The following is a 24,024-nucleotide window of genomic DNA, read 5'->3' as shown; positions in this document are numbered from 1 at the left end:
CTTGGAAAACAGGAAGTGTTTCTTCACTGGAAGGGTTGTCAGGCACTAGTGCTAGTCCAGTTACCATGCCTGAAGATATTTAAAAAATGTGTATTTGTGGCACTTGGGGACATGGTTTGGTGATTGAAACCTAAAGCACTCCATGATTCTATTGGCCCAGTTCATCCCCAACCCAGATAATAAAACAGCTGTGCTACCAAAATAAAGGGAAAAACCACCTCCTTATTTGCACATCTCTGCTTGTACAAATGTCAAAGATTCCAAGTAAACAAGGGATAGAAAAGATGAGTAAGAGCCTATGGAATTTTCAGCACCACTTTACCTGTGAGGAGATAATGGATTCCCTCTGCAGCTTTGACTGCACACATGACAAGAGAAAATATATTTCTGGCATGAAATCACACAACCCAACCCACATATTTAAAATATGAAGAGTACAATTAGTGCTTCAGAGATATTCACGTGCCTTCCTTTACACCAGAGGGGAAGGCAGATTCCTGTAGCCTGCCTACAGAAATAAGAAAATAGCCAAAAAAAGCAGAGCATTAATTGGGAGGTTAGCCTGGACAGCCAGTCAGAGTCAATAGGAGAGCTGAAAAAATAGTGGAAGTTGGCATCTCTGTCAATACTACCAATTACTTCTCATTTCCATAAGTCTTTCCCCCAAATCCATTGTGTTAGCAGCCACAGAAAGTGAAATGGATTCTTAGAGAAGCCATCAGTGTTTCTATCTGCAGAACTAATGAAATCACTGATCAATGAGACAGTACAATGCCTGCTCCCCAGCTCCCCTCCCTCCTCTGAACTCTGCTCCAGCTCACCCAAAAGTGACAGAGCTGCAAAATGAACCTGAGAGCACAAAACTGTGCAGAGCAGGGCTGCTGACCTCCACCCCTCTCACAGCAAAGCCTGCTGACACTGCCAGGCTACTCCACTAGGATTTCAAGAGGAAAATAAAAGGAAAATAAGCTGCCTGCATATGATCTCAACAGAAACAAATGAACAAAAAAATCACCTATTATATTTTAAAAATGAGTATGCCTCTTGTGGGTCATCTTGTTCTCATGGGAACAGAATGAAAGGGCTTGAAAAAAACCCTTAGCTAAGGCTTTAGAGAATCCCCAAAGACTCACAAGCCTTGCTGATTCATCAGTCACACATATGAGTGGGCTGTGCAAAACCACCCCAAAAACAGCAGCTGCTGCCCTGGTGGGCTCTGTCCCCATCTGCCTGCACACCACAATTTCTGTCACTGCTCCCCAAAACACCAGTGCATGCTGCAGAGTTTATACACCCCTGTGCAGTGCTGTGATAACAATATGTCAGCATTTACTGTGGCAGGATGACAATGATGTTTTACAGAATATTGTAAACAATGCAGAAACAGTTTTTGTCTTGCCATGCATTATGTTAGAGAAGTGACAGAAATCCCAGCAACTTGATTCTTTGTGTTGTGCACATCCAAACTCCAGCATATTGAAAACAAAGAACTGGAATTAGCATATAAAACAGTTATGGCTAATGTTTTCAAATAAAAAAAAATTAAAAAAATATTTTAAAAAAAATTCTCTTTAATATCACCATAATAGTTCAAATGTAAAACAACAACAAAAAAAATCCAGACTCTGGATTATACACTCTGCCTGTGTATAACGTTGTATGATAGTTCCTGGGTTCCAATAGACAATTTTTATAATGTAGTAGAGAAATGCCTGCCCACAGTGTGAACACCATTCACAAGAAGTCAAAGATTCCCTGGCAAGTGCAGAAGAATGGAAATTAAGTGCTTTGTGCTACCTCTGTAATTTAAGATCCCCACACTGATAGCATGCAGCACACAATTCTCTGTCAGCATTATCAAACCTCTAATCACACTTGCAGTGTTACTTGAGCTCCTTTACTTGGCAGTGCCCAGCTGAGGGCATTACACATCACTGCTCATGTCCCATTAGTCAGTCCTGACCCTGCAGTCATGTCTTAGAAATGGCCAGGGTGCTGCAAGATACTCATATTAACTTCCCAAAAGAAACTGCTGGAATAACAGCAGCATTCAGTGTAGCAGATGTCACTGTTTAAAGAGGGCAAATACATATTCCTAAATTTTCCAGCAGGTTTTTTACAGTAAAAGCCCAAGGCATATTGCAGTAAGCACATCACAGCACCTGCAGAGAGCAGGTCATAACACATCCATCAGAGCACAGAAGGGGCTGGGAAGCAGATATCCCTCATTACACCTATTCCCAAACCCCCAGGGAGGGGAGAGGGCAGCAGCAGCACATCCACCTCTCCTGCTGCAGCTCTGGGTCAGTTCTTGGCACAGCTCAGCATCCCCAGGTGCCCCTCCCCACTAGCAGGGGCCAGGGTGGGTGTTTGCTGGCTGTGAGCACAGCATGGCAGGTGGCAGCAGCAGCACTTGGAACGTGGCACTTGGAGCCTCTCAAGAGCTTTGCTGTGGTGAGGAGCATGGACTGGCCAGAGTGGAGTGGGGACAGTGCTGGCCATGGCACACAGGATGGAAACAGCAGCAGGACACGGCTCCACATAACCACCAGAGCACACACTGGTGCAATCCTGCTCCTGGCTCCGTGGAGGGACAGCACCAAGCTCCAGAGAAACTTCAGCCCAGACTGTGCAGTGAGCCCTTCATCTGCATCAAAGTGAAGACATTCATTTGCATCACCCTCACTGTATTTTAAAAGCACTTTTCAGCATAAATTTCACTTCAAAGTTCAGTGGAAATCAAAGCTTCTTGATGTGATTGAGTTCTGTCCTTTCTCTCACATCCTTCATAGCAAAATACCTACATCAAGACACTTCAAATTATAACACCACTAGATGCCATTTCTCACCTCATGAGATCAGCTGCATCCTTTACTAAATGCTTGTTTTATATTTACCTCCTGCATGTTGATACTTCATCATCATTTCAGGTAGCAGTGCATTTAAAAGACAACATTATACATCAGACTTTTATCAAGCACGGCCAATTATGCAAATTCCTCCAAAAATTATTTTCAAAGAAAAGAAGGATTGATTGCAGAGATTTACCATTTATACAGACAGTGATTTAGGAGGGTATTTCAATTGCTAATATGCCTAACAAAGATGTGGGATTTGTTTGCAAACTTCAGGCCCACAAAATTGAATGTCAACACCAGATAATTATCATGTCCCATCCAGAATGCTAAACTTAATGGAAATACTCTTTGTAGTAAATCAACAGTCAGCATTACTCTTAATGAAAGTTGATTATGATGCTGCCTGTGTGTAAAAAGTCCCAGCCACACAAGCACCATGTACCTCAAGCAAAAACAACCCATAATTTCTCATTTCTCACTGCCTGGCACAGGAGGTTTGGCAATGGCACTGCCTTGGATCAGCTCCATAGATGTTGGTGCTTGGGGCACATGTTCCAAACTCATCTGGATGAGGGCCAGATTCCAGATTTAATTATGGCCTCTATGCTGAGGCATTAATCAGGACACCACACGCTCTTCAGCTTCCATTCCTCTCACAAAGACACTTCACAATAAATAATTAACTGTCTTTTCAGCAACATCTTATTATGTTCACCTAGAAAAGTTTTAATTACTGCTACTAAACCTTTTCTATTTTGCCTCATCCTTCTATTTTTCCCCATTCTCTTCCACCTTGTTGTCTCTCCTTTGGCTTTCTTCTCTCTTTTCCTGCTCTAATCTTTTGACAACAGTTCAGATATTACAAATCAGTGTGTTGTAGTTGACTCTAGCAATTTCATTAAGGGTACTCTGTGCTGCCTTCTCACTCCTGAGACCACCCTAACTTGGAAATCTAACAAATCTACACGTTGCTTTGCACAGAAATTTCCAGTTTAATTTGCTAATCTCTCTCAGGTGTTAAGATCACAAAGAAGAACAATTTAAAGTGCCATAACACAGGAGCAAAAACACATCCTGTTTCCATGATTTCCACAGCAGTCAAATCCTATTTGAATACAAATACACCTTTCCTGGCATGTGTCTTCTAAAAATTTTGAGTTTCATACCAGGAAAAAATTCTCTTTAAATTGTGAGGAGTCACCAAATATTTATTTCAGCCAAAATCCAAGATGGTTTGCTTCTCAAATGCTTTTATATGACTTACAGGAACCCTTACAAAGTGGTTAGTGGGAGATGTTTCCAGTGCTGGCTATGAAAAACATCCAAATCATCCAGGAAAAATTTACATTGTGCAAGTTTTGATGTGCAGCTTGCAACACCCAAGAGTCTTCTGGTTTATCTTGTACTCATGTCAGACCACAGGAACTAAACCAATGCTAACCTACACAGCTCCTGCCCAAAGGGGATGGGAAGATGCCTTTAGCTCAGTAACTAGTTTACAGATTAAGAGATATTGTTGTGAAAATACTTCCTAATCCATCCCAAACATTTTGTCATTCATGGCTGGAATACCAGAATTCTAATTTACCAGAACAAAAAAAGGCAAGGCAAGCTCTGGTGATTATTGCACAGCTCTACCATGCACCAGAAAGCAAAGTAAAAACCTCCAGGAATTACTAATAACTTCCAAATTACCTTGGGAATAGACATTGGTATGTTAGAAAAATGTAGGGAGGATGATAAGAATGTTTATGGTTCCCACTAGGAAGCCTCAACACACTGCAATAACACTTAGATGCAGTTTTCTAAATAATTAGATCATAACACACAAACAAGCAGCAGCATTTTAAGGCATGATATTTGCATTTGTTCTACAATAATAAATACATTTGCCCCTTTCTAATTTAAAACTTATCCTTCATAAAATAGAGAAGCCCATTTTCACATTCAGCAAGACAAAAGTCACATAGCTGTTGGGAGCAGAGGGGACACATCTTTCCATGCTGCCTCCAAGGATAAAAAAATCCCTCTGTGAGGCCCCAGAACTGGGACATGCAAACAAGTTTGGGTTGTAATTGTTGTTTTTAAAGTTATTTGCTCTTCTCTGTGCTTGTCTGCCCCTACATTTGGTGCTTCCACCACTCCACCATGTCTGCTGGATCCAGGCTGCTCCTCCTGCTGCGTGCCATAAACAAAGAATCTGCTCTTACTCAAAATAGTTTATTCTCCCAGTAGGAACAAGACATAACAGAAAGACAATATTAAAACAGACAGTGTTAACATATGTCTCTTACTTGGAGATTGCTGTCTCCTGGGGCAAGCCTTAATTTTCCAAACAACCCAAGGAAGTGTGTGCATATCTAGGACATCTCCCTCCAGGACTCCCTTGTGTTGGGCAAGAAAATCCTCTTAACCACCTCCCACAGGAGAGGGATTGACCCCCTCACATCTGTGACTGCTCAGGGTTTCCTTCTCAACCAAAATTCAAGAGGAGTCTGGAACTTGAGGCCTCTCTTTGTTCTACAACCAGCATTTCCCATCTCCAGCATTCCTCTCTTTTCCCATCCTGCCTCTTAGGAAACCCCTCTAATAAACTCACCTGTTCCTACAGTAAAGGAGCATCACCTTGGCCAGCAAGTTGTGCTCAAGCATCACCACAGCTGCCCCAGAGCCATTCCTGCTCCTCATGCCTACACCAAAACATGTCAACCCCAAGAATTTCTTCTCCTGACAATGAGAACTCAAAGCAGAAAAGCATGATGGCTCCATGTTACAGATGGTGCTTTTTAAATACAGACATCAAGCACCACAAAGCCAAGAAAATGTCATTTTTAACAGGATGAAACTGGTGGTTTTGCCAAAACTGCTGAGAAAGTTACAAAACAAAGAGATGGTGATGCAAAATTCGGGGTGCTTTTCACCTATCCCAGAACTGATAACAGCATCATCATCTCCCCTCACTCCTTTTTCCCTAAAGGATTTTATTATTCTGTGATACTGGTTTCTCCTTTTCAGTCTGTGTATCACTCTCCTGAATTATATGTGCATATTCCAGCAAATAAGGGGGAAATTGCCTTGTGTTTGCCCTTAAGCTATTTACAGGTCAATTTTAATGATGGACGTGAGAACTAAGAGTTTGCCTGAGGGTTTGAGTTCCCAGCTCCTTCTGACTTCCAGGCAGTCCCCAACCCCTCTGAAATCCACAGTAGTTTCCATTTCAAACAGTGTTTCTAACATTCTTTAAACAAAAGAAACCATACAACAATCCTCAAAACTAAACCCAGCCCGTGTCAAACAATTTATGCAACTCTCAAGAAATGAAAACCGAGTGAAAATATGAATAATTGAATAGGACTCTGTTTCCTAAAGTCTCATGGAATATTTCCTTTGTCTGCAGCTCCCTGGGGCCTGTGCTACTGAAAACACTGTCAGTTAAAGCTCTTCCATTTCCAGGAGCTGCTTCAGGAGTGGGAGTGGATTTATCACTCTTGTCACTCTGAAAGTTCCAGCTGCTGAGAGCTCATTCCTGGTGCCACAGTTTGGGGCTGAAGCAGCATGAGAACCAACAGCAGCACCAGAACAAGGGGAAATCTCATCATTCATATTTTTGAAATATTGGTGCTGCAGTGTGGAGCTGGGGTGCAAAAGCCCAGAATTCAAATTTCAAACTCTACAGTGAAAATAAGCCACAAAAATATGAATTAAACCTTGGGATGCCTGTGGTAGGGTGGCACAGTTTGGGTCTGCCTTCTCCTCACCCTGCACACAGCCACACAACAGCTTAAGATAATATTTATGCTGAACAAATCCTCAATATAAAATTGTAATAAAAGTGGAAATATGAATATAAATTCAGCCATCCCCAACCAGCCATATCCTCCTGCTGAGACACACAGGGAAATTCACACAAACACCTCCTAAGATCCCAATTGCATCAAAAAGTAACCAGCCCAAGACCAAGGCTGCTTCATGTGTGCCATTTACTCACTTCATCCAAGGGGAAAAAATAATCTAAAAATTAGTTTAGCTCTACTGGTGAGAAAGATACTGACTGTCAGACAAGATGCTTGTTTTTTTTAATATAGAAAGTCCTTTTCTTTTTACCTCTAAGTTTTCTTCCCTTGATTAAAAGGGAAAGATTTTCCCCATGTGACTTCTGAAACTTAGTAGTTGTTGCACTCAGGATGATTCAGAAGTGCAATACAAGCACAAGTCAAGTACTGGCTGTTCCCTTTTACAACAGCTGAGGACCTGGTCTCAAGGTTTTACATTTGTCACTAAAATAAAAAAAGAGAAATATTACTGAGCAATTTCTACTGTAGTCCCATTTCAGAGGTGATGTTTCTCGTAGAAATTAATTCTTATTTTATTTTGGGCTCCAAGCCATTTCTTCCTATGCCACTATTCCTTTCTAAAGGTCTGAATTTTTAAAAAAAATCCATTCAGGGGAGGCTTTTGTTTTATGCTGTCTCATCTCTTTTGGCAACAGCTACAGTAACTAGAGAGTTGGTTGGTTTTTTTTCTTGTTTTGGTTTTGTTTGTTTTAAAAGAGAAACTGTTACCAATATGTCACTGAGAATTCATTTAACAGAGCCCTCAATGAGTATATTTAAGGGGGAGAGGAAGAGATTGTAAGAATGAAGGATGTGAAAGAATTGTTATTATGTTGGTGTAAGCAGCTATACATCATTACTTAGCTTAACAACTGAACTATAAAAAAAGATATAGCAATATCTTTGTAGCAATAAACATATTTTGTGAGACATAATTCTGTGTACCTGAGACACAGCCCTCTTGGGTAGAGCATGAATTTAGATTATGGAAATATTACTTACTCCTGAACACTTCCTAAATGTCTCCAGGAAAACAGAACATACATCTCTCCAGCAATATTGACAGAGTTATTATTAAATATTATATGGAAGTAGCTGTAAACCACCTAGAATGGCAGAGCGTGCTCTATGTAAAAGATTGTGCACTCATTACTAGAGGGAAAAAAAAAAACAAAAAACAAACCAATTGAAGGAGTATTCTGACATCATCTGCACTTTTTTTTTTCCCTTAATGAAAAAGCAGGAAGATGTGCCACATTATGGTTTATTTTGCAGGGTGTAGATTAAGCAGCAAACCTGCTGGCATCAGGAAATGCTTATTAAAAAATCCAGGTGTTGCCTGGTTTTGTCTACAGCTCTCCATTCTGGGGGAGGCAGAACTTTCCAGTGGTGCCACTCACCTGCTCTCACCTTGAGAAGGCTGGAAATAAAGACATTCCCTCTTCTGCACATCAAGCTTAATTACTTTTTCTCTGCTGATCCCTGCCTGGCCCTCAGATAAAAGCATCATCTCTGCTCAGCAGGTTGGGAAAATCCCACAGGGAATGAGGCAGGGTTTGAATGGAGAGCTCTGCACCAAGAATTTCGTGTCTCTCATCCAGGAGCAGGATCTGCAGTGACTCAGGTGAGCCAATCAACATTGCTCAAATCATACAAAATTCATCCAGCTTAGCAGTGAGCCCCTGATGAAGAATTAGCCAAATAAGTTATAAAAAGAAATTCAAATGCATCAGACTATTGCCACCTGTTTGCAAGAAATTTATGAACGAAAATGAAGTTTCATGAAAAAATTATTCACAAGTTATCTCCCCATTGCTTTTCATTAACTTTGATAAAACACACTTTCATCTCTTTCTCTTGCAAATCATTTGGACAGATCAACCTTTTCACTCAACATATTTTAACTAAACACTAATAAATCCTAAGCAACCAAGCAGTCTTTATGCTAAGAAATCAGTGCCTATCACAGCCTGCATATAACAATCTAAGTTTCATTTCTTTGCTGAGCAAAACCAATTCCATTTCCAGAATGCCATCACTGGTAACAGACATTTAATAGGCTGGCTTTCTCCAATAAGCTGGATCTTTGAAATAAATCCTGCTGACTCTAATGCTTATAGAAACACTATCTGGGTGTGCTGTGAGACACTTCTAATATCTACATCCCAAAACACCCTTTCCAATTTTGTGGCAAAGAAGCCTTCATGAACAATATCGAATTCAGTCAATCAGATTATTGCATTAAGAAGTCTGACTGCTGGAAGGCAGCCTGAGTTTCCTCTGGCTGTAAAAGAGCAGAATTACCCACAGATTCCATCTCTGTTACCTCTAGTCCTAAAACCTGCATGTGTCAAACCATAAGACTTTATAGTATTGTTCAAAATAAATATATGGAAGCTTAATCTAGCCTTAAAACAATATGCAATTATCTATGGACTTAGGTGTGAGGCAACTGATGTCCAAACAAGGTACTGGGCTTCACTAATTAAACCTTTTCTCACTGTAGCAAAGAATAAAAAAGCATCTCAGCCCTGGCTGCACAGGCAGCAAGTGCAGGAGAACAGAAATATTGACCCAGTGTGACAGAGCCCAAAGCCCAGCAAAGGCAGGGGCCAGGGAAGAGGGAGCAGCTGCCATCCAAAACCTCTCAAAATTATGTATCATCCTGCAAGGTACTGGGCCTCATTACAAAACCAAATCATGCAAAACCTAAGATTTACAAACACTTCAAACACCTTTTATTCATGAACCTTTCAGTCTTTACACACAAGCCAAGGGAGACTAGGTACCCATCCACTATATTTGCCTAAAGCAACTCATTACAAATGCATCAAGTCATTCATAAACACCAAAATGCATATGCTCAGGCTGTAATAAGCAACTGGCTTTCTCCAGCTGCAATATACATTACACAAAATTGTTCCATTTACATCAATTATTCTGAACAAAGAAAAAAAGTCATTGCAGAGAGCACTGTCCAAGAAACATTCTGCTCTGTTATTTAGATGGCATTCACCAGGATGGCAATCCAACCCTCCCTTCATTATTGCTCTAACCAGCCTTACACCATCACCCAAAAAACCCTTCAAACAGCATCACCACCTCTAGAAATACCTTGGGTAATTCTGGCTTGCACTGCCATTGCTGTATTTAGTGCAGAGAATTTAAGATGGGTGCAATAAATTAATTCTCTCTCTCACGGACAGTAAATATTAGGAGTGAGGGACCTTTGGTATAACTCATGCATCTGCTCTATTTCAGTGTTTATCAGCATTTCATCTGTTCACCCATATGGGCTGCCTCATTTTTATAAGGAATTACTCAATATTAGAGATTCATGTGCTGGAACCTTCCATACACTCTTGATATGATGATTATAATTAGATGTGTGAACCAAATTGATGCTCGTGAAACCCTGAACAAATAACCTGCATAGCCACACAAGAGCTTCAAATTTTAATGCACCCTAATTTATGTTTGGAGTGTTAAAACACTAATAATACAAAGGAGTAATTAGCTGGCATTTAAAAACCCTATTAAACTAAAATATGTTAACATAAACCTGTTAGCAGGGAATAACCAGTTGTCACCTAGAGCACTGATCCTCTTCCACTTCCCTCTGCTCCTTACTCTGAAAATTCAGAGAGTTTGGGAAAATCTTGTTGTACTGTTGGCACCTCTAGAATGATTTTTGTTCTTTTCCAACACAACCAGTTCCATCCATTCTTCACCCAGATGTACTTTCAGGCACAGTCTGACCTTCATCACCCAAGTGATTGCTCAGAAGAAATCTTTTTTTCTGCAAACACCCACGTGCTCATTTTGTGAGTGACAAGTGGCACTGGGACAGGGCTGCCACATCCCAATCTCATCCTGGCCCTTGGAGACTCTCCTCCTTGCTCAGTGTGAATAGAAAAACGTGTCAAAAACAGCCTGAGCCAAGTTACACAAACTCTGAGAGTGGCCACAGGAATCACACAACACTGAAATTCACACAGCACTGAAAATAGTTTGGAGCTTTGTCAGTGTGGCCCAAAAAGAAAGAGGCTGCAGAACTTTCCTGTCCCACCCTGCTTCCAGCCCATACCAGGCCATAAATCTCATTATTTAACCCTTTCCTGCATCACTCACCATGCTCAGTAGAGTAGTTTTGTGATAGTTGCTTGAGAAATTTTGTTTCTTCTGCTTTATTAAAACAGAAAACAAAATCTTACCACTTTGTCTTTCATAGTCTAAGAAAACTTTTTTTTCCACTCCTTTAAAACTATTTCAACTCTCAGGATGAATCCTGTGTGTAGATAAATCAAGGGCAGCAATGGCTGGGCTCATAATTCCCTCTTTAGAGAATCACAATTACAATAACAGGTTCTATTCATGGGATTCACATGTTTTCAGGTATAAAATAAAGGCCTACAGCATCAGGACCCTACCTGTGTATCAAAGCAAAAGCATTTCAACTACAAAATAAGCAACTACAGTGTGTTAGCATGTAATGTTGATTTTTTAAAAAAAGATTAGTAGGTCATTTGAAAGGAAATGTAACTAGTTTAATAAACTTCTCTTCAATTACATCCATTAAAAGCCAGAGATGCTTTCTCCAAGTGAAATTGAAATTATAAAACAAAAGACACATCAGAGATTAATTTCCAAAGCTCCATCCAAAATATCTATAATTGATTTCCACAGGCAGCTTTTCAAACTGGCAAGGATTTTTTATCACATAGAGTTTCTATTGTCACTGCAGCATCATGGCACATATACAAATTAATATTTTTAGCCAGGACAAAGCACCAGAGACTCAGACCCAACTCAGCAGTCCCAATGCCTGGCAGGCAGCAGAGGAGCCCCACGTGGTTAAAAATCAAAATGAGCTTTTGGTTTCCATTGCAGTGACACTAAGAAGAGGTGAACAGTGAGAAAGTGTCCTGTCTGAGCAGAGCAGACAGCTAATTATTGGGTGGGAGATTGATAGAACCTCTTAAACACACAGAGAAAATTTTAATTAAAGCTATTAGAAACATAAACCCCTTTTTCAAATTCTAAGAGGAAAAGACTTGTCTGGGATTTGGGTTGTTTCTTGTTGGTTGTTTTTTATTTGGATGGGTTTGGGTTTTTTGGATTTGGGGGATTTTTTTTCAAGGGGAGGGTGGTACTGGGTTGAAATTTTATATAGCCAGAAATCAACCCCTTTCTTTATTAGCTCCTGGTTTGGGTAATGAACATACTAATGAGTTTTTCTGGCTTGGCAGTGAGTGATTGTTTTTTAAAGTTGTAAGAGAAGCAGCTGGTAGCTGCTCTGCAGAGGGGAATTCATCTGTGCCTTACCCAAAGATCCCATCCCTCTAGTGAGCACCAGCTCCAAACAAACACTGCATCAAAGACTCAAGATAATTTCTGCTGCTTCATATCCTTAGTGCAAGTTTCCAGCAATTATTTTTGTAAAGAAGAATAGAAGTTTCAGAGTAATTAAGCAGCCAGGTTTAGGAATTTGAGAAAAAAAAACAAAAAAAAAAAAAGTATGGAAACCAATGAACTCCCTATCATGATTATTTTATTGCCTGTGTATACATTTATATTTATATGTCTTCACAAGAGAATTTAGGCATTCCTTTGGAATACATATATTTATGAGTGCATGTGAGATAATATATATATTTTCACAAGGATCTGAGTGTGCAGTATCTTGACAAACCTTTTAAATTTTAATGCTTAATTTCATACTGACATTTTATTTTCCTGTGTGAGGTTCTGAACGTGACAGGAATTTCAGCAGTGTAAAATTGCCAAAAGGCTTTTACCTGCTTGAAAAAGAACTAATAAAGCTATTATTGTTTAATAAACAATATCCCAGATAGCTCCTCTGAATGAATTGAATGTCCCAGAGGAATCAGATTCAGCATCATTTTTAGATGAGACTTGCAATTCTTCTCATGAATGATTTTTTTATCTTTTTAGCAAGAGATATTTAATTGAATGTAATTAAATCACTCTACAATCAACACAGGTTTTAATAACAAAGTGCTCCTTGATGAGTTTCATAAAGTAATGTGAGAAAAGCAGTGGCCACAGCTCTTAGGTACACATGGCAATTTCCTCATCAGCAGGAATTTGGATAATATTCATGAACAACATTTTGATAGATTTGGTTTTTGTTGGGATTTATTTTATCTGTCTAGGTTAAATGAGACTGCCATATATTTAAAAATTCTTCTGATTAACATTACTGCACATATTTATGAACAGCACCCTTGCAATGTCTTTTATTCTGACTTCAGCCACTTCTGACTTGTGCTTTGATACTCAGGCACCAAAAAACTGATGTAATTGTCATTAGGAACCATTTAACAGGCACAAATCTGCCCCTAGTTTTTAAAGGAGACATGCAAAACCTTAATGCTGCTATGGATTCACTTATTTTAACAGATCCCCACTTATTGCCTGATTGGATGCTGCTTGGGGTCAGGATTTACATTTGATGGAATCAGTGACATTCAACAGAAAAATCTGAACATTTGTACAGAAATAAAGTAGACTCCAATTTCAATAATCTAAAATTAAACCTGATTTCCAGAGCAGCACAGCATTTCTGTATGTTAATAGCACTGCTCTTTGCAAGATGACAATGGCTTTTTATCTGCTTTGCATAGATCTATCCTGCTAACTGCACATTTGGAATATATATATTTATTCCTTTCCAGACACCTGCCAAGCCTGTATAAGTGTTCCTACTGAATTCTTATCTGTATGGATAGAGTCCAGCAATACTTTTAGGTTACCAGACCTCATAATAATATAAGCTCTGAAATATTTTGAGATCAGCTCAAGAAATAACCAAAATCAGGGTTAACAGTCCCCAGCTTGGTAAATCACTTCAGGATTTCCAAAGCCTTCAATTTCTGTCTGCCTGGAACTTTTAATTCCTTTTAGCAAAAGCAGCTCCCCAGTCTTGCTTTACTTTATTTTCTTTCCAGTGAATATTCACCAGAAGAGACCCCACAGGCACAAATCCTGCAAGCCTGGAGAGCACAGCCTGGCAGGAGGACAGTCCCTGCCAGTAAATTCCAGTTTAGTGAGCTTTGAACTGAGAACTGAGTTCAATTCACAGGAAGTTTGGCTTTATGTGACAAATTGCAACACAGCAGCACAATCTCAACTAAATCACACCGTGGTCCTTCACACTATATCAACCAAACTGGGGAGAGGATAACATTTGGGATTCTGTTCAGAACTCCCATCCTGGCTCTGTTAGAGGGGCTGTATAACAACTCTGGAACTCCTCATCCATTCTCACCTCAAGGCAGTTTTCCTCCAGTGCTGTTTTTATGGTGGCACTAAAGTCTCCATGTGCCAGAAGCTTCCACTAGTGTGGAGGTTTTATTATCAAGAGAAAAAAGTGCTGATACACAAAATTACTGTAGGTTTAGCACCTGCTAAATTGGCATTGCTGTACCTGAAGCAGATCTGAGTCTAGAGACTGGGGAAATTGAGAGGAGTAATATGACAGGTTTGATTGATTTAAGCACTAGGTTGATTTCAGCAGTGATAAACTGATCACAGTTTCCCTCTTCCCTGCCTAAGAATGGTTTTGTTTTCAAAAATGACTTTCAGACTAAGCTGGCTGCAAATGTGAGAACTCCAGAGCAGTTTTACTTTTTGTTTCTTTCCAACAATCAAGCTTCATTTCTTATGGGCCCTTTCCTAAACCTCACATCAGGTCATTCATGCAAATATTTAATTTTGTTTACATGGTTTTTTTCCCCTTTCAGTAAATTTATTAATTGTTTTGACAGTTTCATAAATCAAACACTTCAAAAAGTGTTTTTATTAATATGCCCTGAAAAAGGCCATGACATTTACAAAGACAAGAGAAAAAGTTACACTTTCATTAATTTAATAATTATTGCTGTCTCTGGATTTTTAGAGAACTATTTTTATCATAAGGATAAAATCAAAGATATTTCAACAAACTACATATAACCAGCTACTTCTAGAGATTTTGTGATTGCATACAAAAACTCCATCAACTGCAGTTACAGCAACATGTGGGAAATAGGGTATAAGTTTTTAAAAAATGTTCTTGTAGACCAAGAATTTAAAATATTTGTTATTTCTAAACTTTAAAAAAAATCCAAGGGCTCTACTTCATGAGAATCAGATCAACATTTCAGTTAGAATAAATTCCAAGAAAATTTTTAGAAGTCCTGAATAATGATATAATCTCAGAATGGACCCACATTAAATCAGCATAACAAAGCACTGAAATATCCCTCTTAAAAGCTGAATTTTCCTTAAATGAGGTTAGCAGCACCATAAACAAAGATCCAGGAATTATCCCTAGGAGAAGAGCCCTAAGAAGGTGAAAAAAATGCTTTAAGAACTGGCATGCAGCTACTTTAGCAGGAAAGAGTTCAAAGTCTACCCAGCAGGGTCATCACCATGGGGCTGCCCAAAAATCCCTGGTGTGCAGGAGCAGCACAGCCTCCCCCATGGGCAGCAGCACAAATCTGCTTCTGCTGGGGGTTCCACTGTCTCCCCACGCCCAGCCAGACATTCCTGATCATTCCTCAGTTATTCAGCACAGGATCTTTGGAGCAGACTCTGAGAAGGCTTAAGAGGGTGAGAAAGCAGGACTCTTGCTTTTTTCATAATAAACTTCCAGCTCCTTGAGACCATTTTACTACTTTATGCTAAAACCCTTGGGAGAAGATGTTCAAATAGTTCATTTATAGAATCAAGAAGAATTAAAAATAAACTTTAAAAAAATCCAGAGTGTAGTAAAGATCTCCCAAACATTAATCTCAAGCACTGCCTGCTCCACCTGTGTATGACAGAGGGTCCTGGAATGGGGCAGGAGCTCTGCAGCACAGCTCAGCCCTGCAGCAGCACAAATCTGCTTCAGCTTGGGGGTTCCACTGCCTCCCACTCCCAGCCAGACTTAGGAGGGAGAGAAAGCAGGACCCTTGTGTTTTTTCATAATAAATTTCCAGCTCACTGAGAGCATTTTACTACTTTATACTAAAATCCTTGGGAGAAGATGCTCAAATAGTTCATTTATAGAATCAAGAAGAATTAAAAATAATAAAATTTTAAAAATCCAGAGTGCAGAAAAGATCTCACAAATGTTTATCTCAAACTGCCTGCTCCACCTGTGTATGACAGAGGGTGCTGGAAGTTTTTGATTCTGCCTGGAGCAGCAAGTGTAATGAGGTGTCCCCAAGACCTTTCTACAGCAGAACCATCTGCAGGGTGCCAGTGCAGACCCAGAGGGAGCAGAACAGCTTCAGAGCAGCTGGGACACCTTGCCCATCTCCCTAAAACCCACAGTGTTTCCCTGTGAAATGAAATCAGAAATGGAAGCAGCAGCCTGGCACAGCTGGCTGCAGGGCAAAGCCCAGAGCTGCCTTTGTGCCAGGCAGCACCAAAATCAGAGATTCACCTTCCCTGGAGCCCCTGGAACCTGCACCAGAAGATTTACAGACACACCCAGCACGGTTCTCTTGCCATAACAAAGGCACTGAAACTTCCTCCTGCTCTCCCCTGACTGGGGAATTTATCCCAGACAAAGAGACACAGATCAAAACCCTGTAAAACCCATAATACTATGGATAGCAGGCACCATACCCATATAATTCTTCATAAGTGGCAGAGCTGCCAAATCCTACCTAGCACAGCTCCAGCAGTGCTCTGAGATTATAATGAGGCTGAGTGAGATGCATCTGCATTTTTATAATTCCTGGTTTTTTAAAACCAAACCATACAGAAATCTTCTCTAGCTTTATTAAATCAAATGTACATGCAGGGAAAATAAAAGTACAGATGCATCATTTGAATACACAAATCCAGTTTCCACAGAGAACTGTGAATCAGGTTTCTTCTGCTGTTATAATTTACAATTACTTATCACGTTAGCTCCTAATTGTCTTTTCAAAGTGCACTCAATTACAAAATTAGAATCCTTATCTTCCTGTAGCAGCCACCTTCTAGACAGATCCACATAAAATGTGCAAATTGACTAGAAGAGTATTTTTCCTTATAACGTTCCTGTTCACCAAAATGTTGTCCTAAATCCAAGCTTAAGAATGTTTTTTGTTTTTCTGCTAAAGAAAGCAAACCAACTGCTTTCTGGAAGTGGCTTATTAGCCATTTGTTTATACAGAGACCAGGCAGTGTCATGGATTAATTCTTTTACACAAAATCATAATTTTGCATTATTTTTTCAAGACCAACTTTGGCAGTAAGGCATTCTCAATATTCCTGCTTTGTGCTGACAGCAATCATTCACTCCAAATGACAGAGGAAGAAACAAACATTTCCTATTTCATCCTTCCCCCATCTCTTTTTAAAAACAGGGGGAGATTCTCAATGTCTTGTTCAACCCCCTTATTTTATGGATGTGGTCACTGCAAAATTGCTGAGACAATTAGCAAAAATCACTTCTTGCTTTGACTGAAGCATTGATAGATACTCCTCACACACCACTGACTCATGCTGAGCAGGAGGGTTATACAAAAGCACTCCAAAATCCCCCCATCTTCTGAAGGATTCTGTTTTTTCCCCAGCTAATCAAACAAGATGAAATGCAGAGCAGAGGCTGCCAAGACCCAGGGCTGGATGTTTTGTGGCTTTAAACACGTCTCAAATACACTGGATGCATTGTGATCCAGAAAATAAAACCTGAGCACCTTCCCAAGTCTGCCATGAACAAATCCATGTTTCATCCAAAGCAGGAAAACTTTGACATCCTACAAATTCAAGTGGTAATAGCCTGTGAAAAAGGACAGTTAAATATTAATGCCTGTACAAATAACAGGCCTCACTCATTTGGAGTGCCATTTATTTCCCTCTTCCATGCTCTCCTGAATGGATTTGAATGTAATTCTTCTTAGAGGAGTCTCTCACTGAACTTTTTTGGTTTTAACAGCAAAGAAATAGTGGAAAGGGATTTTTAGGATGGTGCACATGGATAAATAGCACAATTCTGTCAGTCTGGCACTGTGTGTTGCAAGCAAGGCATGAGAAAGATGAGTGGAGCAGACAGCAGAACTGCAGCTCTAAATTACAAGAAATACATTGGAAAAAGGAAAAATTCTACAGTTTCAAGGGAGACAAATTTTTAATAACTTTCAGATATGAACAGAGCTCCCTAGGAAAGCCCAGAGTTGTGTTTGGGCAACCCTTCATTAACACACATTTAATCGACTTTCCAGCCTTTATTTTCCATGACATTTTGCCATTTTGTAATTTCAAGGTAGCAGCATAATTTTGCATACATTTAAGGTAAGTGGTTAATCATTATTAATTCCATTGGTATTCTCAGTGCTAGCAGTAACCATTATTAACCTATTTGACAATATTGCAGATTCCTTCAGCATTAATGTGATTGTAATATGTAAATCCATAGGAATTCAATTTTAAATTACCATTATTCAATGTACTTAGCTTCAATGCATAATTCTGCAATTTGTGCAGAAGGAAATTACATGTTGACTCATAAGACATAACTTTTCAGGGCTTCATAAAACCAAATGTGAACAATTTGTGCCTATAATTATATTAAAATGTAAGTGAAATATATAATGCAGCTACATTAAATATACTGCTTATATCCTTAGTTGCTTAGAGGAAAATGCTTCATATTAAACTAGCTCTTTGCATCAGCTACTCACCTAACACAGATTTACTTAAAAGCCAGCAATATGCCAACAGGAGTGAAGGCCTTAATGGGAAGAATATTAAAGAGGAAGTTTTGACAATTTGAGTTTTAAATATATTACTTTGCAATCTAACTTTAAACCTTCAAGGGCCTGTTCCAAAGTCAGTCCCTGGCTTCAGGGGACATTGGATGACATCCTGCCAAAATCCTTCCCTCGTGGGGAGTCATGCAGGGGACACTTGGTGTGTCCAGCCTGGAGCAGGCTGAGGTCAGAGCCCTCCAAAAAGCATTTGGAAAAACTCTCAGGGTGGGATTTTTGGGGTGCCTGTGCAGGGACAGGTGTTGGACTCCATGATCCTCATGGGCCCCCTCCCAGCTCAGGATGTTCTATGATTTACACAGACAACACATCCCTCTTAAAATCCAAATTCACAGAATTTGGCGCTCACAGGAGAACAACTTGAACCCCTCTCACCCTGAAGTGAGAGAGAACTTGCTCCACTCACCTGAGAGCTGATCCCATTATTCCTATGGGCTCTTTGTGAAGCTGCTGGAGGAAGTCAGACAATACCTGGCATCAAAATGTCAATCATGTCCAACCAGGGTTTCATTCTCTGCTCTCAGGAGTGTCATTGAGTTCAAACAGAGCTCTGCAGTATGATCAGAATTTTATCTACATGCTTTAAAGGGAGTGATCTTTTCAAGTTATTCACTTGAGTAATTTCATTGATGTTTAAATTTAATGGAATTGCTCACATATACATTGGAGGTTTGCAAGTTAGTAGTCAGTAAAAAAAATAAAAAAAGAAAAATCCAAACTTTTATAAATGAAGTTCAGATAAGAACTTTAGAAAAGAAAAAGTTTTGCTCCAGGCTGTGCAGCAACATAAAATTGGGCTGAAAATTTCATGAGAAGAGGCTTTTATGGTCCACTCACTTTAGCCAGAAATATTGCAAGAACAATTTCTGATGATGGAGACTAGAGCTGTGAACTCAATATTCTGCTCTTTTGGGCACAAGGTTCATTTGAAATTCTAGGAATAGAGGGAATAAAAAGGAAGATATTCCTGGATTTAACACTTCAGGATTTTTTAGGGCCAACCCATGAACCCATTCCAGATGGAAATTAAATTTGCATCTGTCAATAACCAAGTTTCAGAACATGGAATTAGTTCTCAGTTAAATAATCTTTTAGCCAAGAAGGACTGAAGCTGATCAGGCTCTTAACATAAAACCACCATGTTTTCTGGCTAGTTAGCAATTTCTTCCTCTTCCTAGAACTCACCCAGTTTCCAGCAGGGACCGGGTGATGTCACTACACAAAAAGGATATCATTGGGCTCAGTGCATTCCTAAATTAATCCAGCATTTCAGGGTAGCATTCCCTGTGCTGCAGCAGGTATTCAGAACCCTCACATCTATCAGTGCACTTGTAGCAAATGCCAAAGTTTACTTTGCCTTTTCTGAAGCAATATTCTGCTTTACCCTTCTCTCTTCTTTTAATGACTGCAGGGACATCAGGTGTTCTTCAACCTTTATGGCCAACAAAGCACCAAGTCTGCAATTGGCTCAGAACCTTTCTGTTGTGCCTGCAGCTATACCTGTCCAAGGGAGATTTTTGTCATTTTGGACTCAAGCTCTTTGAATTATTGATGGCAAAGACATCATACAATATTTAGTAGATTTAGCTACCTCCAGACTGTGTAAAGTTTTAATCCTTCCTCCTCCATTTATAGCACACAGACAAGAAAAACCAAGCAGCTTAACATTTCTTTAGCTGCAAACTGTGTCTACTAGTTGGCATTCCTGCAGCCTTAAAGAGCACAGAGCTGTGCAACAGAGCTTCCCTAGGAAAAGGGTGTGCTGAGGTTTGAGAATATTTGACATATCTAAGAAACAGAAGGGTAAGAAATTCCCCAGAGAGAGAGAGAGAGACGGTGCACTGGTTTCTGTGCTTCTGCTGATCATCTTTTGATGGCACATTGGTTTAGCTGTAGGACTGAGAGCAGCATCCCTCAAAAATGAAGTGGAAAAGGGAAAGTGCTAAAGCTCAGCGAGTTCTCTGCAAGTGTGTTAGAAACCTGGAAGCAGAATAAGGCTGGATTGTGGATTATTCAACACACACATTTTGCCACAGGGAATAATCTTCCCATAGAACTAGGAGCTCTTTTGGTTTTCACTTCAATAGCCCCACTGGGAGGCTTTTAACACTGACTTCTTCCCCCTTGAAGAAGCAGAGCAAAGCTGGAGCAGGGATGGCTGTTTGAGCTGCTCCCACTGACGTTAATGGTGAGCCCCACATTGCTTGCTCATGTCAACAGTTTTAAAATAAGGATCAGCCAGTGTTAAACACTGATCACTGTGTAAACCTGAGAAAAATGTTAACATTCACAGGAAGCTGAGAGCAATGTTTGTTTTTTCTACCCTATTAGGTTGCCCTTTCAACTTTCAGAATTTGTATTCACTGTTTATCTTTCTGGCTCAGCCAAAGCCTTCCTTTCCAGTTGCCTGGGAGAAATACATGTCACAAACTATCCTTACTTTCTTTTCCCCCCCATCTTTACCCATTCCTATTGTAAGTATAATTGAAAAGAAAAAGGGAAAAACCCAAAGCCAGGACTCTGGGGTTGATAGATTTTGCAGAATGATCTGACTGCAGCTGTCAAGCTCACCAATCATACAGTTCACCCAAATCTCCCCCCAGTGTTAGATCCATTTGGTTTTAAAAGGGCCAGATTTGATCCTCCTACTGCAAGTCCATCAACTCCCTTCCCACACCACAGTGGTGGTCAGAGCCCATCTCCTCCCAAACATCTTCTGAAGGAACCCCTCCTGGAAGGGCCTTTGAGGCTGGAAGGCAAATGGAAAAACATCTGGAAAGCAGGAGCTGTTTTGGAACAACAGGGAGACAGAAAAAAAATATTTGCACCAGATTCAAAAGGATGTTCAGGTGTGACTCACCTCTGGCAATGCCTAAGTAAAGGGAACAAGCTGAATATGAGAACCCAAAAACAAAGCATGGAAGAAAGTAGAAACCAAATTAATTTGGTTTACAGCTCTGCCAGGCTGAATTCAGCCATAACTCTACACTTTTACAAATAAAACACAAAGTAAAGGACAAGAACGAGGGTTAAAATAATTCATCCGTGCACATGAATTAAATTATTTCAGTTCTTCCCTTCACTGAAACCAGCTGGTTGCACGTCCTGGCTGGAGCAGCAGAGCCCAGCTCACTCCCAGTGCTCTCCCTGTGGCTCAAACATGCATAAAGTGCCTCTGGCAGCTCCTCCCAGTCACAGAACTCTGTGTCCTCGTTTATTAGGACACAGAGGTTTGAGCTGGGACTGGGAGTCAAAAGCCACAGGGCCCATGGCTAATTACCCTGTTAAACAGACCCAAGAGTCCAAAGCAAGATTAACTTCTCTGCTTGAAATTAAGATCTGCTTGTAATTATCTTCAGTGTTGTTTCCTACTTCACTTGTTCATCTTCCAGTGTATTTTTGATTACATCCAAGAACTACAATAAAACAGCATTTTATTGCTAAGCTAAGTACTCCAAAATTGAGAATTGCCAGAATTAGAATTGCCTATGCAACTTCAATTTGGCCCCACTGTATTTATGAATGGTTCTAATTACATGATCACACAATATTTTATCCACAGGACCCTTGATTAATTTGCATTCTGAACACACTGCTGGAGACTTCAGAGCTATTAAAAAAAATAAAAAATAAAAAATAAAGGGTATTTTTATATACTCCTGGAAGTGGGCCAGTCTCTGATACCGATGCCCAAAAGGCCTTTAAGTGACCAGAGCAGTGACTTGGTGTGCACACACTGCCCTGTGGTTCCCAGCACCTCATCCCATCAGCTCCTGCAGGCTCAGGTTCCCTCTGTGTGCCCAAGCTGGACCCAAGTGCACATCTTCCCCTTTTGGGGGATTAGCTCCCTACTCACAGGCTGTAAAACCCTCTATCACCTTGTGCTGCACTGATAAAGCCTGATAAATGTGGTTACTGATAAAAATAGGTTATTTCTATTAAGTAACATTTTTAAGCCCTAACCATTTGATGTTTTTTTCTCATTTTAAGCCAGCACGTGCATTCATTGTAGCAGCAGAAACACCAGAAGCAAACTGCATATACATCATCTTTTGTTTTCCATGGGGACGTGGCATAACCACTTGGACAGCTTGTACAATGACAATAAAAACCTTGAATGCAAGTCTCTCATCTAGAGCTAATCCAAATGCCAGCTGGATCAATTACCACTGGCCACAAGAATTTTCTTTCTTAGCTGCAAAGGAGTCCACACTGTTCCCTTTTCTGAAATGTCTCAGGCAGATATTTATAACCTGTGGCACACTGTCTACGTGCCTGGGAGCTTCTCAGTTTGTTTTATTGTCATTGTTAAATACAGTTTTCTCTGTTCATAAAGCATCTAAAATAGATTCTCAGAAATACAAGTGAAGAGGGCAGAACTTTGTCATCTTTCCAGCCCACAGGGCACTCGTTTGTTCTTCATGTGGAGGAACACAAGAGGTTTACAATGAAAACAAACAGTGAAATTAGACAGAAATTGCAACAAGGGACATCAGGAGCAGCTAGTGCTAATGATATAGGAGTAGAAAGTTTTCCTAAGGTAACATCTAATTTGTTCTTATAACTGCTGGAAAACTGTATCTTTAAGTATGCTATCTTTAAAAAGTATTTAAAGAGTTAAAAAACACATTGAAAAGGTTGCAGTGATGGAGAGACAAAAGTCACAAAAGTTCTGTACTCACTCTACAGTCAGATGACTTTGGATTCTTTATTCTACTTTAGGTAAATTATACAATAAATTTCATTCCTTAATGCTCAAATAAAAGCTCCAAAATTCAGGAGAAAGTACAAGACAGTCCAAGAGCAGACTTCCATTTGGATTTAATTCCAATTATATTCTTCTGGGCAGTTTCCTCCCTATTATTTTTAATTAGCTCCTCTGACACCGTAAATCATACACAATAGTAAGGGTGGTTTGGGTTGTTTGGGTTTTTTTCTCTAAAAAGTCCTCATTAAAAAACCCACCAAGTATGATGAACACACTCTACTGACAACAGCTAAATATTCCCAGGGCTATGAACATGCTTCAGTTTTAGGAGAAGGCAGGCAGACCAAGGAGGAATGAAAAGGAAAAAAAAAAAATTTTAAATTAAAAAAGTTTCCCATTCAGATTAGGGAATATTTTATCCTCCAGCACTGCTCTAAGATTTCTGCTCTGCTGCTGGGGTCCAGCAAAATAACTTCAACAAAACAGATTTTCCTTTCTTTGGTTATTTAATAAGGTATGTCTCAAAACACACCAACACAAAAAAGAAAAGTTTTCAGGCTGGTCAAGCAAGAACTGGTGAGTAATTAAAAGTACAACTGCATTTGAAACAGCAGGTAATTGGGAGGGAAAACAAGAAGTTTACATTTAATGGCTTTTAAGCTTGAAAAGTAGAGGCAAGATGAAAGAAAAATCTGATGTACTGCAATTAAAAAACTATAACCTATGAGTGAGCATCTTCACTATACTACTCTTAACTAAAACCTGTCCTGATTAATTACACTGAGCAATGTTCAAGTGCACTCCCCTCACACCTAAGCACTTGGGAATCCTGTGAGGCTCTTTGGCTGAATCAAACCAAGGTTAATGCCATC

The sequence above is a fragment of the Oenanthe melanoleuca genome, chromosome 14 (genome assembly GCF_029582105.1).
Source record: "Oenanthe melanoleuca isolate GR-GAL-2019-014 chromosome 14, OMel1.0, whole genome shotgun sequence".
NCBI lineage: Eukaryota > Metazoa > Chordata > Aves > Passeriformes > Muscicapidae > Oenanthe > Oenanthe melanoleuca.
The sequence above is the reverse complement of the archived record's forward strand: the minus strand, read 5'-3'. Positions refer to the sequence as shown.